This window comes from Pinus tabuliformis, chromosome X (assembly GCF_031772625.1).
Source record: "Pinus tabuliformis cultivar Carrire ecotype Pingquan chromosome X, CPIR1, whole genome shotgun sequence".
In the NCBI taxonomy this organism is placed as follows: Eukaryota; Viridiplantae; Streptophyta; class Pinopsida; order Pinales; family Pinaceae; genus Pinus; species Pinus tabuliformis.
Genome location: NC_142308.1, coordinates 1,149,421,862 through 1,149,437,017, shown reverse-complemented (window position 1 = coordinate 1,149,437,017; position 15,156 = coordinate 1,149,421,862). Strand labels below are relative to the sequence as shown.

Here is a 15,156-nt window from a genome sequence, read left to right as displayed (position 1 = left end):
TTAGTACATGGTTCCTAAGTTTGCCTAATAGTAGCATTGGTTCTTTTGATGCTTGTCATAATGCTTTCTTTAATAGACGTGTTGAGAAAAAGGATGTTTATTTAATTTTAAATGCTTTGACTAATATTAAAAGAAATGAGAATGAATATATTGATGAATTTAATGCAAGATTTGATAAGGTTGTGCAAGAGATCCCACAATCATGCCAACCTACCTAGGAAACCACCTTGATGTATTACATGAATGCATTCCTAGGTCATTTGAGTTTCTTCTTCAATGAAACAAAGCCAAACACATTAGCTGAAGCTAAAGTGAAAAGAAAGAGCATGGGTGAAAGCCATACTTCCACCAAGTTTCCAGGACATGGGGATGGGGGAGCGAGGAAATGTAGGAGCGGCCTATGCAAAAGCTCCCCACCAATTTTTAGGAAACATGGGGGGATGTCAGAGTCTTTAACACAAGGGACCCTGACAAAAATAGTAAAATACTAAAAAATTATAAATATATCATTGAAATTTTATAATTTAAATGTCTTTATCATTATATAACACTTACATCATGAAGGATAAATGGATGAATCATATAACTGAAACAAATTTAAAACGAAAAGCATGATAGAATCATACATGTAACTGTAACATTGTATAATGAATATAAAAGTTTAAACCATATTGAAGTTCCAACTATGAACACTGAATATTGAAATAAAAGTTAAGTCTGTTACATCAAGATTCAAATTTTTATTGAGTCAAGTCTAATATATCATATATCAAGATTCAAAACAAACTAAAGTCTACATCTGAATAAATCAAGCTGTTGCATGAATAAATCAGGGATAACCATGCCACCATCTGAATCAGAATCACTTGCATTTTCAAACATTCTAAGTGGCACACCAACCAACCCCATCCGTGTCTCATCAAATCCCACCCCCATATCTACTTGTGCATCATCCTCTGGATCGACATCCCATTGTGTTGCTGGTCCCTTCAAATATGAATAAACCAAAAAACACTTTGCCCCCATTGATTCAAATTTCATAGTCTATTTATGATATTTTATAATTTTTTTTAGCAATTTGACCTCAATTTTGTTTGAAACACAAGAAACGTTTCCTCTTTTGGGAGGAAACATCCCCCCTTCGAGTTTCCTTGCGTTTCGGTTTTTTGGGGACGTGGGGAAACGTCCCCCGGACGTCCTCATGTCCCCATAGCGCAAGGAAGTGCAGGGATGCGTTTCCCAGGTGGGGGGACGCATCCCCATGGAACACTGGTGAAAGTTAGGTGTTGTTAGGTAAGCCAGACATTTTAGCACCCTCAAGGGTGTGGGTTGATCACAAAAAACGCTCCATCTCTAGCACCATCTCCATCTACTCCAAATCCTCTATCCTTCTAGGTTGACAAATTCAAAGAGCTAGAATTTATTGTAACCAAGAATTAGACTTGTATGCAAGAAAGGATTTTGTAGCTTGAGTCTTGAATTTTCTACAAGAAGTACAATAGATACAATTTTTTGCGAGATATTATTTCCTAATGATCTTCAACCAATATTTTGTGCCACTACTATCATTGAATAATTACACTTCAGAAAATCTCAACAGTAATGCAACAGAAATAGTAAAGATCATAGAAAGACAACCATGCACAATAGATACACAAATTTTCTCTCGGAAACCCAACCTTGGGAGAAAACCCAACAACTTTTCTTTAGGAGAAATTATTCTTCAACAAGGTTTACAAATCAACAATTCATCTAGAACTTTGTGTCAATAATCCAAGTCGAAATACTAGTCAAACCAGGTCAAATAGTAGCAAGTCAATGCTAGTCAAACCAACCAAAATACACATAAGTCAACGCTAGTCAAACATGGTGGTCAAAATTCGGCCCTTTGGTCAAACTCAGACTTATGGTCAAAACCCTAAGGTCAATTGTGGTAAGCCTGTAGTCAATAGTCTTGTGGTTTGAAGTCAACCCCTAGTTAAAAACTTGGTCAAATAGTGATCAAAATCTCGGTCAACAACCAATCAAACTCGGTCACGACCAATCAAACTCGGTCAAACGTAGACTCTTTCATCACACATGCTATTGTTCAAGATTGTTAATGAGAGAAGAAAACTTGCTCTTTGTTGGTGGAGAAAAAATGAGGTATCACATTTTCTATTTATACTCGTTGAATTGGGGTGAAATATCCAAGGGACACATGCTTTTATTGGTTGGGCCAACTTGACTTCCTTGGCCGACCTGTCACTTCCAAAAATAAATTTTATTTTAATTTTTCTAGGTTGACTTGGAGACCCCTTTTTCCATGGGGGAATACCTCTTGATGCTACAAAAAATCAACACTCCCTCTTAGTGAGGGAGGTATCTTCCTTAGATGAAATTTCTCTTTCCTCAAGAAAAGTTCATGAGCTTGCTATGTTGATGTAGTGTCCCCTCACATGCACATTGACAGATATAGATCACTCCATCCATGGGCAAGCAATGTGAGTAACCCGAGCCATTTACCCCACTGGCCAAATCAGTGTGGCCTAGCCAAATTGGCATCGCTTCTTGGGTAAATGTATCTAACTTCCCTGGTCAAATCAGCATGGCTTCTCAGGAGAAGGTCTACCCCTGGGCCATTCACCTTGGCTAAATTAGCATGGCCCAATCAATAGCATGACTACTCTGGTGAATCTCTTGATCAAATCAACTTGACCTAATTAAATTAACATGGCTTCTCAAGAGATGGTATCACTAATCCTACAAAGACATTAACACTCCCTCTCAACGAGGGAGACATTTTGCATCACGCAAAGCTTGTCTTTGAAGTATACAAACTTCACTCTAGACAAAAGCTTGGTAAGAATGTCCACAATCTGCTCATTTGTGGATATGTATTGTGTTGAAAATTGTAACTAGGTTCGGTCTTCATAATGACTTAATTGTAATCATGACATTGTATATTCTTTATAAAGAAAGAAAAATTAAATTTTATTTTGGAGTATGGGTTTCATACTCAAGTTTGATCAAAAAACATGTTCGTGCTTTTAGATTTTCTAGGTCTTTCTAAGATACCAAATATTATTGGTCATGTGTCATAGTCCACCATTTGGACTTATTGTAATAAAGAAAGATATTATTTTATCAAGAAAAAACCACTTTGTATCCCAAGACCAAGTCGGCCTAAGAGCAAGATATTCGACCCCTTAAGGAGGCGGCTATAAATACAAGGAGCTTGACCTCATTTGAGACCATCATCCAAGTCAAGTTCGATCTGCAATAGGGAAGGTGAAGAAGTGCTAGAAGGACGAAGGAAGGAAAAAACAAAGTTTCTTGGGCTAAAAATCTCTCTCTCTCTCCACATGTGCGAAGCTAGGGTTTTTGTGAAGTTGCAGTTTCAGGAGGCCAAAATTGTATGGCTGAAAATCTGAGAAGCAGTTGCAGGGCCGGAATTCTGGGACGAAGTTGTAGTATGTTGAAGTTTGGATGTTCCCTTGGAGAAGATCTTGCTGGGGGCTAACTTGGTGCTTGGTAGGGTTGTGGGCTTTGGTCCTTGGGTCTTGGAAGTCTCTTTGTAAGCAAATTCTAAAGAAGAAGAGAATCATTTTTCTAGGTTTTCCCCTTGAAGGGGTTTTGCCTTGGCTTGGAGCCTATATCTTGTGTACTCTGTCTTGTTGCTTGATGAACAAAGATCTTTGTCTTATTGATTTGGGGTAGCATCAGATGTGCTCTAGCCATGAAAATTAGTGGAGAGGCTAAAGCACATGAGATCTCCAAGACCTAGAAATGGTTAGGGCAGATTCTAACCGGTTTGGGAGATATTAAAATAATTAATATTTTCAATGGAGTTCCCAAGTCTAAACTTAGGAAAAATAAAATATTAATGGGTATTAATATAAAACTGGGTTAGAAGGTTCCAAAAGTCATGGATCAAGCCAAATCTAATCTTAGTCGTTGATTAGAGATTTAATTTCGGCCGTTGAAGGACCAACAGGAAAAGTATAAGAGGAGGCTTAAGGGTCAGTTGGAGAATACACCAGAGTGATCAATCATTCGATTTGCTAGAGTGGGGTTGCTAAGCAAAGTCGAATCAGTGATCAATAGCAAGGGGTAGTGAGTACTGGACAAAGAGGCAGAGATAGTGCCGAGAGACCAGCGCAGAGGCAGAGTGTGAGAAGCAGCGGCCAGAGCATGCCACGCAAAGCCCAGTAGAGACATCGCAGAGGCCAAAGGGCCTGCGTCATCCATGCAGAAGGCAGCAGGAGTGACTTAGAGGGTCCCAGAGGTTGTGCAGTGCCTCAGAGGGCTGATGCAGAGCAGTAGGATGCTGACACAGTGCTTTAGAGTTGTTGGAGAGGGTTTCGTGGGACAGGTTTTTTGAATACCTGTTTTTGAATAAAGAGGTATTACTGCCGGTTGTTTTTCTCTGTCGAGTGAGCCAGTTTGGCACCCAGTTGTACTCAAGGAAATACTGCATAATAAATATACCCTCGGAATAGCTGCACTGGTTTTCCTGCATTAGGTTTTTCCGGGGACGTTTGTCCAAAAATAACGGTGTCACTTGTGTGTTTGTTTTCTTTCAGTTGTTGATCTGTAGATGTTGACACTGTATTGTGTTTATTTCGTTATTTATATGTTTTAAATAACTTGTTCGAATTTAACAAGTAGAAGAAATAAACTAGAAGAATACATATTAAATTTCTAACGGGTAATACTTAGAAGTTTCAACATGTCTGTGTCTTCATTGTTTTGGTAATTTCTTGATGAACAAAGATCTAATAAAGTAATAAAAGGCCAACACATATCACAAGTATTTATCAAGTTAAGGAAAATCATCTGTAATACATAAGTCTTCTGATTTTCCAACACAATATCAGAGCTAAGGTACAAGGAGACTGAAGATCACATCTTATTTCGCACTATGGCAAGAGTGATAAGGAAGGGTTTCAAGTTTCTTTGAAATCGCGTTACATCTATCAAGGATTGTCTATTCAAGATCATCTCCAAGCTCGCAAAAGAAGTAGTAGATGGAAGTCTATTCTCCGTTTTATTCGACACTTTCAAGGACAAGAATGTATGTGTTATTGATAGTGGTGCCTTCAGACATATGACGGAAGAATGCCATCAACTTCAAACCCTATATGAGGGTAACTCATCTCATTCAATCGAATGTGGAGAGAAGAAGAGCTATCTAGTGAAAATGATTGGATCCACTTCGTTGGAGCTCGAGTCTTGTGGAAGAATTCACCTCAACAATATTCTATATGTTCTAGGTTTGAAGAAAAACTTACTTTCTATTTCTTGTCTAGAGGATAAGGGTGATAGAGTTGCTTTTGTTAATGGCAAGGTTTTGGTTTGGGGTAAGGGCTCTAGTATTGATGATGATGATAAGGTGATTGGGATTCGTGAGGGGACATTATATAGACTTTTTACACCTCTATCTCATGCCCCAGTCCACTTGGATGCGAGTCCTTTTGAATTGTGGCATAGAAGGTATGGACACCTTCATTATAAGAGTTTGCCATCTCTAAGTCAAATGGTCAATGGCATCCCTGAATTGAAGGAAGAACGTGAAGGAATCTGCAAGGGATGTGCTCTAGGCATGAACGTAAAGAAGCCATTTGCAAGAAGTGATACCAGATCTAAGGAAGTTTTAGATCTCATACATTCAGATGTATCTGGACTTATGGTAGTTAAGTCTCTTGGTGGACACCGGTATTATGTAACCTTCATTGATGATTTCTCAAGGAAAACTTGGTTATACCTCCTCAAGAACAAGGATGAGGTATTCAAAAAGTTTCAGGAGTTCAAGAATGAAGTGGAGAACCTAAGCGAAGGAAGTTTTAGATCTCATACATTCAGATGTATATGGACTTATGGTAGTTAAGTCTCTTGGTGGACACCGGTATTACGTAACCTTCATTGATGATTTCTCAAGGAAAACTTGGTTATACCTCCTCAAGAACAAGGATGAGGTATTCAAAAAGTTTCAGGAGTTCAAGAATGAAGTGGAGAACCTAACCGAGAGAAATATCAAGACTCTAAGGTCAGACAATGGTGGAGAATACACCTCCAAAGAGCTGATAGCTTTTTGCAAGGAAGCTGAGATCAAGAGGGAGCTTATTGTTCCCTATAATCCTGAACAGAATGGCGTGGCTGAAAGGAAGAATAGAACTATTGAAGAATGTGTCAGGGCCATGCTACATGATCAAGATCTCCCTCAATTCCTATGGGGAGAAGCGTGTATGAGAACTGTGTGTTTGCAAAATTGAAGTCCTCACAAGATCCTCAACAACATGACTCTGGAAGAAGTATTTATGGGAAAGAAGCCAAGTGTGGATCACCTTCGAATATTTGGGTGTCTTGTGTATATTGATACACGTAAGGACAAGAGAAAGAAGTTGGATCCTACCAGTCTAAAGTGTTGATTTGGGGTAGCATCGGATGTGCTCTAGCCATGAAAATTGGTGGAGAGTCTAAAGCACATGAGATCTCCAAGACCTGGAAATGGTTTGGCAGATTCTACTCGGTTAAGGAGAGATTAAAATAATTAATATTTTTAATGGAGTTCCTAAGTCTAAACTTAGGAAAAATAAAATATTAATGGGTATTAATATAAAACTGGGTTAGAAGGTTCTAAATGACATGGATCAAGCCAAATCTAATCTTAGCTATTGATTAGAGATGTAATCTCAGCCGTTGAAGCATCAACAGGAAAAGTATATGAGGATGCTTGAGGGTCAGTTGGAGAATACACCAGAGTGATCAGTCATTCGATTTTCTAGAGCGGGGTTTGCTAAGAAAAATCGAATTAGTGATTAAAGTTGCAGCGAGGGGTAGTGAGTACAAGGTAGAGAGGTAGAGATAGTGTCGGAAGTCAAGCGCAGAGGCAGAGAGGCAGATGCTGAGCCAAAGGGAGCCACGCAGAGGTGAGAAGGGCTTGCGTCATCCCCGCAGAGGCTGCAGGAGTGATGCAGAGGGCCATAGAGGCTGCGCAGTGCCTTAGAGGGTTGACGCAGAGGCTAGGAGGGCTGACGCTGAGCTTCAAATTGTGTTGGAGAGGGTTTCGTGGGGCAGACTTTCCAAATATCTACTTCCGAATAGAGAGGTATTATTGCCGGTTATTTTCTCTGTCGGGTGAGCCAGTTTGGCACCCCAGTTGTACTCAATGAAAAACTGCATAATAATAAAACCCTCAGAATTGCTGCACCGGTTTTCCCAAGTTGGGTTTTTCAAGGGATGATTGTCCAAAAATAACGGTGTCACTTGTGTGTTTGTCTATTTCTTTTAGCTGTTGATCTGTAGATGGTTGAGACTGTATTGTGTTTATATGAGTAAATAACTTGTTAATAATTAAAAAAGTAGGCGAAAAAACTAGAGAATATAGATAAAATTTCTAACAAGTAATACTTAGAAATTTCAACATGGTATCAGAGGGTTGCAGATCACAAGAGAGCTGAAGGCACCAGCTGAATCAGAGCATTTGTAGCAGAAACAATTGTCCCGAGAGACAGAAGCTATTCTTAGTAGAAAGCAGCGGAGAAGGGTTGACGGAGAGGGACTGCGTCATTAGTTCAAGCTAGAGGGAGGTTAGCGCAGAGGCTGAGAAAGGCAGAAAAGGCTCACGAAGAGCCACACAGAGACCAGAAGGGTTGACCCAGTTGGCTAGTGGAGCAATTCAGCTAGTGTCGGGATTGCGCAGAGCCTAGAGGCTCAGTCCTTCAGTTGCTGTGTCATAGGAAGCTACGTGCAGTTTGCGGGGAGTGAAGTTAGTGGGGTGCTGTTGTTGCCGAGACAGAACAGTACCTAACGGGGCAAAACCAAGGTAGAAGGAGTTGCTACCTAGGCGGATTTCCAGCTAAGGAATCCAGATCAGTGTTGCAGGTGCATAGGAGATCGGAGAGGTACAACTCGACAGTTGGTAGGCGGGTTTCCATGAGGGAAATCGAGACTCAGAGGGAGTCTAGCAGAGAACTTCTAGGCGGGAAGTAGAGACTCAGGGGGATTCAAAGAGAGAACTTCCAGAGAGAAGTAGAGACTTGGAGGAGTCAAAAGGAAGAGCAAAGAGATGGCCATGAATGGACCGAGGGATTAGGACAGGTTGTACGGGGCGTCCAACTTTGTCATCTGGAAGGCCAGGATCCTGTCCATTATCGATAGACATCGCATCAAGGCCTTCGCCTTGAAAACCGTGGCTATCCTAGTTGACCTAGGTGACAATGAAAAGTATGAGGAAGCGATGGCCAAGGTGAAATGCATAATCCTTGATGGGGTCAAGGATCATGTGGTCTAGCATATTGCCGAGGAGACGACAAAGGAAATGTGGGACACCTTGAAGACATTGTACCAGCATACTTTCGTGCAAAGGAAGATGTTACTAGAGAACTGGTTGTGGTCATACTAGATGCAAAAGGGGGAGCAGATAGATCACTTCCTCGACAGATTGAAGGAGATCCGGGACCAACTGACTTCCGTAGGAGCCACGCCGGATCAGGAGTTGATTGTGAGCGCTGCCCTAAACGCAGTCTCTGAGGAGTGGGAGACATTCGTCTAGAGCATTATGGGCAGAGCAAATCTTCTAGATTGGGAAGAATTGTGGGAAGCTCTTTGCCAAGAAGAGATCAGACGGCTAACAAAGACGGGAAGTAGCAACCAAGGAGTCCGGGTCAAGAAAGAGGAGGAAGAGGATGCAACTCTGGCATCTGCAAGGAAGCAGGAGAAGAGGAAGAAAAAGGACCTCTCCAAGATAAAGTGCTTCAACTGTGGGGAACTGGGGCATTATGCGAACCAGTGTCTAAGGAAGAAGAATAAGGGAGAAGTGTCTGACTCCAAGGCAGCGCCAGCGAAGGCAGAAAAGGAGGTAGAGGAGGATGACGATTGTGCCATGAGTGCTCATGTATCTCTAGAGAAGAGGTGGGGAGACATCGAGCTGTAGTCAGGATTATAGGCAATGAGGGGCAGGATCCTTGAGGTACCCAAACTCTTGGATTATACCTGGCTACGTGAGCCTCGGAGTGAGAGTAGCAGGATGGTGAATGTCGGTAGAAATGGATGTGGATGAAGTGGCAGAGAGTGCTAGAAGTGCAAAAGTCCCATGCAGCGCAGAGAGACTTGCAACAGTGCAAGAGGCACAAAGGAGGTTGTAGCAGTGCACGTCAGTAGTTGGGTGGATCAGTTACTTACTTCTCAGTAATTGAGTTGCAGTGCAGTAGCAGTTAGCAGTAGCACGATGCAACATGATGAGACGGGGTTGCAGTGCAGATGTAGTGTTGGGAGAAAGGACTAGCAGCAACACGGATGCAGAGGGAGCTACTGTATAGATGCAGCAGTGGCAGTAGCGGTACATGATGTAGTAGTGCAGAGGATGTTGGGCGGGGAGGCCTAGCATCAACACAGGTATCGGTGCCGTATAATCAGAGTGATGCTCAGTTGGAGTATTACTAGAGCACAGTCCTCGCTAAGAGGGAGTGTTGATTTGGGGTAGCATCGGATGTGCTCTAGCCATGAAAATTGGTGGAGAGGCTAAAGCCCATGAGATCTCCAAGACCCAGAAATGGTTTGGGCAAATTTTACTTGGTTAAGGAGATATAAAAATAATTAATATTTTTAATGGAGTTCCTAAATCTAAACTTAGGAAGAACAAATTATTAATGGGTATTAATATAAAACTGGGTTAGGAGGTTCTAAATGACATGGATCAAGCCAAACCTAATTTTAGCCATTGATTAGAGATGTAATCTCGGACGTTGAAGGACCAACATGAAAAGTAATCTAATTTTAGCCGTTGATTTGAGATGTAATCTCGGTCGTTGAAGGACCAACATGAAAAGTATAAGAGGAGGCTTGAGGGTCAGTTGGAGAATACACTAGAGTGATCAGTGATTCAATTTTCTAGAGCGGGGTTTGATAAGAGAAATCGAATCAGTGATCAGAGTTGTAGCGATCTAATCTTAGTCGTTGATTAGAGATGTAATCTCGGCCGTTGAATGACCAACATGAAAAGTATAAGAGGAGGCTTGAGGGTCAGTTGGAGAATACACCAGTCATTCGATTTTCTAGAGCGGGGTTTGCTAAGACAAATCGAATCAGTGATCAGAGTTGCAGCGAGGGGTAGTGATCAAGAGGCAGAGATAGTTCTGGAAGTCCAGCGCAGAGGTAGACGCTGAGCTAGAGGGGGAGCCACGTAGATGCCAGAAGGGCCTGCGTCATCCATGCAAAGGCTGCAGGAGTGACGCAGAGGGCCATAGAGGTTGCACAGTGCCTCAGAGGGTTGATGCAGAGGGTTTTGGGTTGACGCAAAGGCTAGGAGGGCTAACACTGAGCTTCTGATTGTTATGGAGAGGGTTTCGTGGGGCAAACTTTTCGAATATCTGCTTTCGAATAGAGAGGTATTATTGTTGGTTATTTTCTCTGTTGGTTGAGCTAGTTTGGCACCTAGTTGTTCTCAAGGAAAAACTGCATAATAATAAAACCTTAGAACTGCTGCACCGGTTTTCCCAAGTTGGGTTTTTCCGGGGACGATTGTCCAAAAATAACGGTGTCACTTGTGTGTTTGTCTATTTCTTACCGTTGTTGATCTGTAGATGGTTGAGATTGTATTGTGTTTATTTCAGTGTTTATATGAGTAAATAACTTGTTAGTAGTTAAACAAGTAGGCGAAATAAACCAGAGAATACATATAAAATTTCTAATGGATAATAATTAGAAATTTCAACATAAAGGGCATCTTTGTTGGGTATAGTGCTTCATCAAAGCCGTTTAGAATCTATATGGAGGATCGTTGAATTGAAGTAAGTAGGGATGTCATCTTTGATGAGAGCATAGGTTACAAGAAATCAAAAGATGTTTTGGTTGACTTTAATGAAGAAGAGATACCTATCTTTGAGGATATCTCAAGGGACAATGATGGTCAAGTTCAAACATTTGCTCAAGAAGATGTTGAAGGTCTGAGTGAGCTAACATAGCAAATGATTATTCTAGAAAATCGAAAGAGGTCTTCTTGGTTGAGAACTACTCTACAAGAAGGAGAAGGACATATGACATCAGGGACCTTCAGGGAAAGTAAAAGACTAAAGAGGTATTCTGGGTATGTTGCATATATGATAGATTATTGAAGCAAAATCTTCCTCCTATGAAGATGCAGCTAAACATCAAGAGTGGACGAATGCTATGCAAGAAGAGTACCAGTCCATAATGAAGAATGATGTTTGGGAGATTGTCCCTAGGTTAAGTGACAAGTCTATAGTCACTTCAAAATGGATTTACAAGATAAAGCACGCTGTAGATGGGAGCATTGATAAATACAAATCAAGGTTTGTAGCAAGAGGATTCTCACAGAAAGAAGGGATTGATTAGGAGGAAACCTTCTCTCCCATAGTACATATACAACAATAAGATCACTTGTTTCGTTGGCTGCTACTATGGTATAGAACATCCATAAAATGGATGTCAAGACAACTTTCCTGGATGGGACCATTGATGAGGAGGTTTACATTGAGCAGCCTCAAGGATTTGAAATAAATTCAAGGGAGACTCATGTCTAAAGGTTGAAGAAAGATCTATATGGCTTAAAGCAAGCACCTAGAGCTTGGTATGCAAGAATGGATGCATACCTATTGAGACTTGGTTTTACCAAGAGTACTGTAGATCCTAACACATATATCAAGGTGGTCCAGGTTGAACCAATCATCATACTCTTGTATGTCGATGATCTACTAGTCACAGGTGTAGAGCATTGGATTCAGGAATGCGAGAAGCAGGTAGCAGCTGAGTTTGATATGAAGGATCTTGGGATTATGCATTATTACTTGGGACTAGAAGTATGGTAGAAGCCAGATGAGATATATCTTGGTCAAGTAAAATTTGTGATCAAGATACTTCAAAAATTTGACATGATGGATAGCAAGCCTATGATGACTCCTATAATTCCCAATCTAAAGAAGTTGAGGAGTTTAGAGTCTAGTCGGATGGATCCTACTTGCTACAGACAACTGATTGGGTCCTTGATGCATCTGGTAAATATGAGACTGAACATTTGTTTTGCAGTAAATGTCCTCAGTCAGTTTTAGATGGAGCCAAAACATGATCATTGGATTGTAGCCAAGCATATCTTAATATATCTGTGTGGAACTATACATCACTGCCTCTGGTACACTGGTAATGAAATCCAACTCATGGAATATACAAATTCAGATTGGGGTGGTAGTGAGACAAACGAAAGAAGCACAATAGGTGGATGCTTTAGCCTAGGATCTTCCATGGTCTCATGGATGACTAGAAAGTAGGATACCATTGCTGCAAGTGAGGTCTGTCGGGAAGCAGTGTGGCTCAGGAAGTTATTATCGGACTTGTTTGAAGGACCGCTTAGCCTTACACGGATACATTTTGATAATGAAAGTTGCATAAGATTGACAAAAGACCTGGTGTTTCATGCTAGGACAAAGCATATAAATAATAAGTACCACTACATCAGAAGCTTGGTACGAGATGGGGTCGTGGAGCTACATTATCTACCTACAGATGAACAGGTAGCAGACATACTAACTAAAGCGTTACCGAAAAAGAAGCTTGAGTACTTTAGAGGTAAGCTTGGTTTGGTGCACTAGACCGGGATTAACAACCGTAAGTCTTATTGAAGGCCATAAAGAAAGAATGGAGTCCGGAGGATTGGATAAACATCTTAGATTGAGATGTCTTATGGATTGTAGAATCCAGGGAAATAAGTTGTTGACCGATACTCTTTGAGGATGAATTAGGGCATCCAAGATAAGAGTAGTCAAAGAGGATGGCCATTCTTTGAGGATTCAGGTTTGGAAATCCAAGATAAGAATAGTCCTAAAAGGACATACTCGATAAACATTCAGATGGGGTATGTGCCTTAAAGGTAGTCTGGCAGCTCATGTAAAGCCTCCTAGCATAATGCTCTCGAATAAGGATGAGCTTGTCTAGTTAAGGCCTTTAAGGATAGTGCTAGTTATGATAAAGATGCTTGACAAAAAGATAGCTTGTCAATCCGACTCTTCTTATGAGAATGCTTCAAGATTGAGATTTCTTGTACCATGTAATGGGGTTATGAATGCCTCTCTAGTTAAGAGGGAGTGTTGAAAATTGTAACTAGGTTCGGTCTTCATAATGACCCAATTGTAATCATGACATTTTATATTCTTTATAAAGAAAGAAAAAGAAAGAAAGAGAAATTATATTTTATTTTGGAGTATGGGTTTCATACTCAAGTTTGAGTAAAAATCATGTTATTTGTGCTTTTAGGTTTTCTAGGATAAAGAATATTATTGGTCATGTGACGTAGTCCCATTTGGACTCATTGTAATACAGAAAGATATTTATTTTATTAAGAAAAAACTACTTTGTATTTGTTGGGTTGTGTTATATTCTTTCCACGACTATATTAGGTGGGCGGACTTACCTATGGTTTTGTGCATGGTTTCGCACATGGTTTTGGGTGCAATGGTTTTCGGTCAATGGTATTGGATGCTTCGGCATGTAAAAATATGTATTGTAACATTGAAAGGAACATAATGAAAAATCAAGCTGGCAGTCCCGGTTTCGCGATCCAGGGGAAAATCTGTGTATATGTGTTTTATGTGTTATGCTTTCGCATTGTTTATTTTCTGTGTTTTAAGAATTCGTATGCCGGTAATTTTTGTACAGGGTTAAAATCTACAGTATCCCAAGACCAAGTGGGCCTAAAGGAGGGCTATTTGACCCGTCAAGGAGGTTATAAATACAAGGAGATCGACCTCATTTAAGACCATCATCCAAGTCAAGTTCGATATGCAATAGCAAAGGTGAAGAAGAGCTAGAAGGACGAAGGAAGGAAGCAAAAAGCAAAGTTTCTTGGGCTAAACATCTCTCTCTCTCTCTCCCCACATGTGCGAAGCTAGGGTTTTTGTGAAGTTGCAGTTGCAGGAGGCTGAAATTGCAGGGCCGAAATTTTGAGAAGCAGTTGTAGGGCTGAAATTCTGGGACAAAGTTGTAGTAGGTCGAAGTTTGGAAGTTGCCTTGGAGAAGATCTTGCTGGGGGCTGACTTGGTGCTTGGTAGGGTTGTTGGCTTTGGTCTTTGGGTCTTGGAAGTCTCTTTGTAAGCAGATTCTAAAGAAGAAGAGAAGCATTTTTTCTGGGTTTTCCCCTTGGAGGGGTTTTGCCCTGGCTTGGAGCCTATATCTTGTGTACTTTGTCTTGTTGTGATCTTCATTATTTTGGTAATTGCTTGATGAACAAAGATCTAATAAAGTAATAAAAGGCCAACACATATCACAAGTAATTATCAAGTTAAGGAAAATCATCTATAATACATAAGTCTCCTGATTTTCTAACATACTGGAGCTTCACTGCTCTTTGCACCATGTCTTGGATGAAGTGATATTCGATCTCAATATGCTTCAACTTGTCATGAAAACTGGATTCTTCGAAAGCTTGATACAACTTTTATTATCACAAAATATCAAGGTTGGTTCAAGCTCTTGATCAAATAGCCCTACGAGTAGCTTTTGAAGCCACACTAGTTCTTGACTTGCGGTACTGACTGTGATATTCTTTGCCTCTGATGTATTGAGTGCAATATAAGTCTGCTTTCTACTAAACAGGGATATCATAGCTGATCCCAAGCTGAAGCAACAACTCGAGGTGCTCTTTCTGTCCTTTGCACTTTTGGCCCAATTTGAATGTATATCCCTGCAGCCTCACTTCCCCACCTGAGACATATCTCAAACTATATCCAATTGTACCTTGCAGGTACCTCAATACGTGCTTTGTTGCAAACCAATGTACTTGCCTCGACTCAGCCTAATTGGCTTAGGGTTTTCATTGCGAAGCAAAAATCAAGACTGGTGTTAACCAGGTACATCAAGGATCTGATCAATTGCTTGTACATTGTAGGATCCACCAAATTTGAATCTGAATTGGAATCACTCAGCTCTTCAAATTGGTCACCGTAGGTGTAGCCATGGACTTGGAGTCTATCATATCGAATCTCCTCAAAATTTGAACAATGTATTTCCCTTTTAAGATGAAGATCTTATTAGGTCTTTGCCACACCTCTAATCCCAAGAAATAGTGCATCAATTTAAGACCCTTCATCTTGAATTTCAAGCTCAATTCCCTCTTGCACCCAATAATGAGCCTCTCTGCCCCAGTGAGGAACAAATCATCGAGAT

General features: G+C 40.7%; 1 protein-coding gene across 2 annotated transcripts in view; it reads left to right on the top strand.

Moving 5' to 3' along the window:
- The window catches only part of LOC149143966 (Peptidase family M48 family protein), a 147,087-nt gene that overhangs the window by 22,775 nt on the left and 109,156 nt on the right, over positions 1-15,156 (top strand). The window lies entirely within an intron of this gene.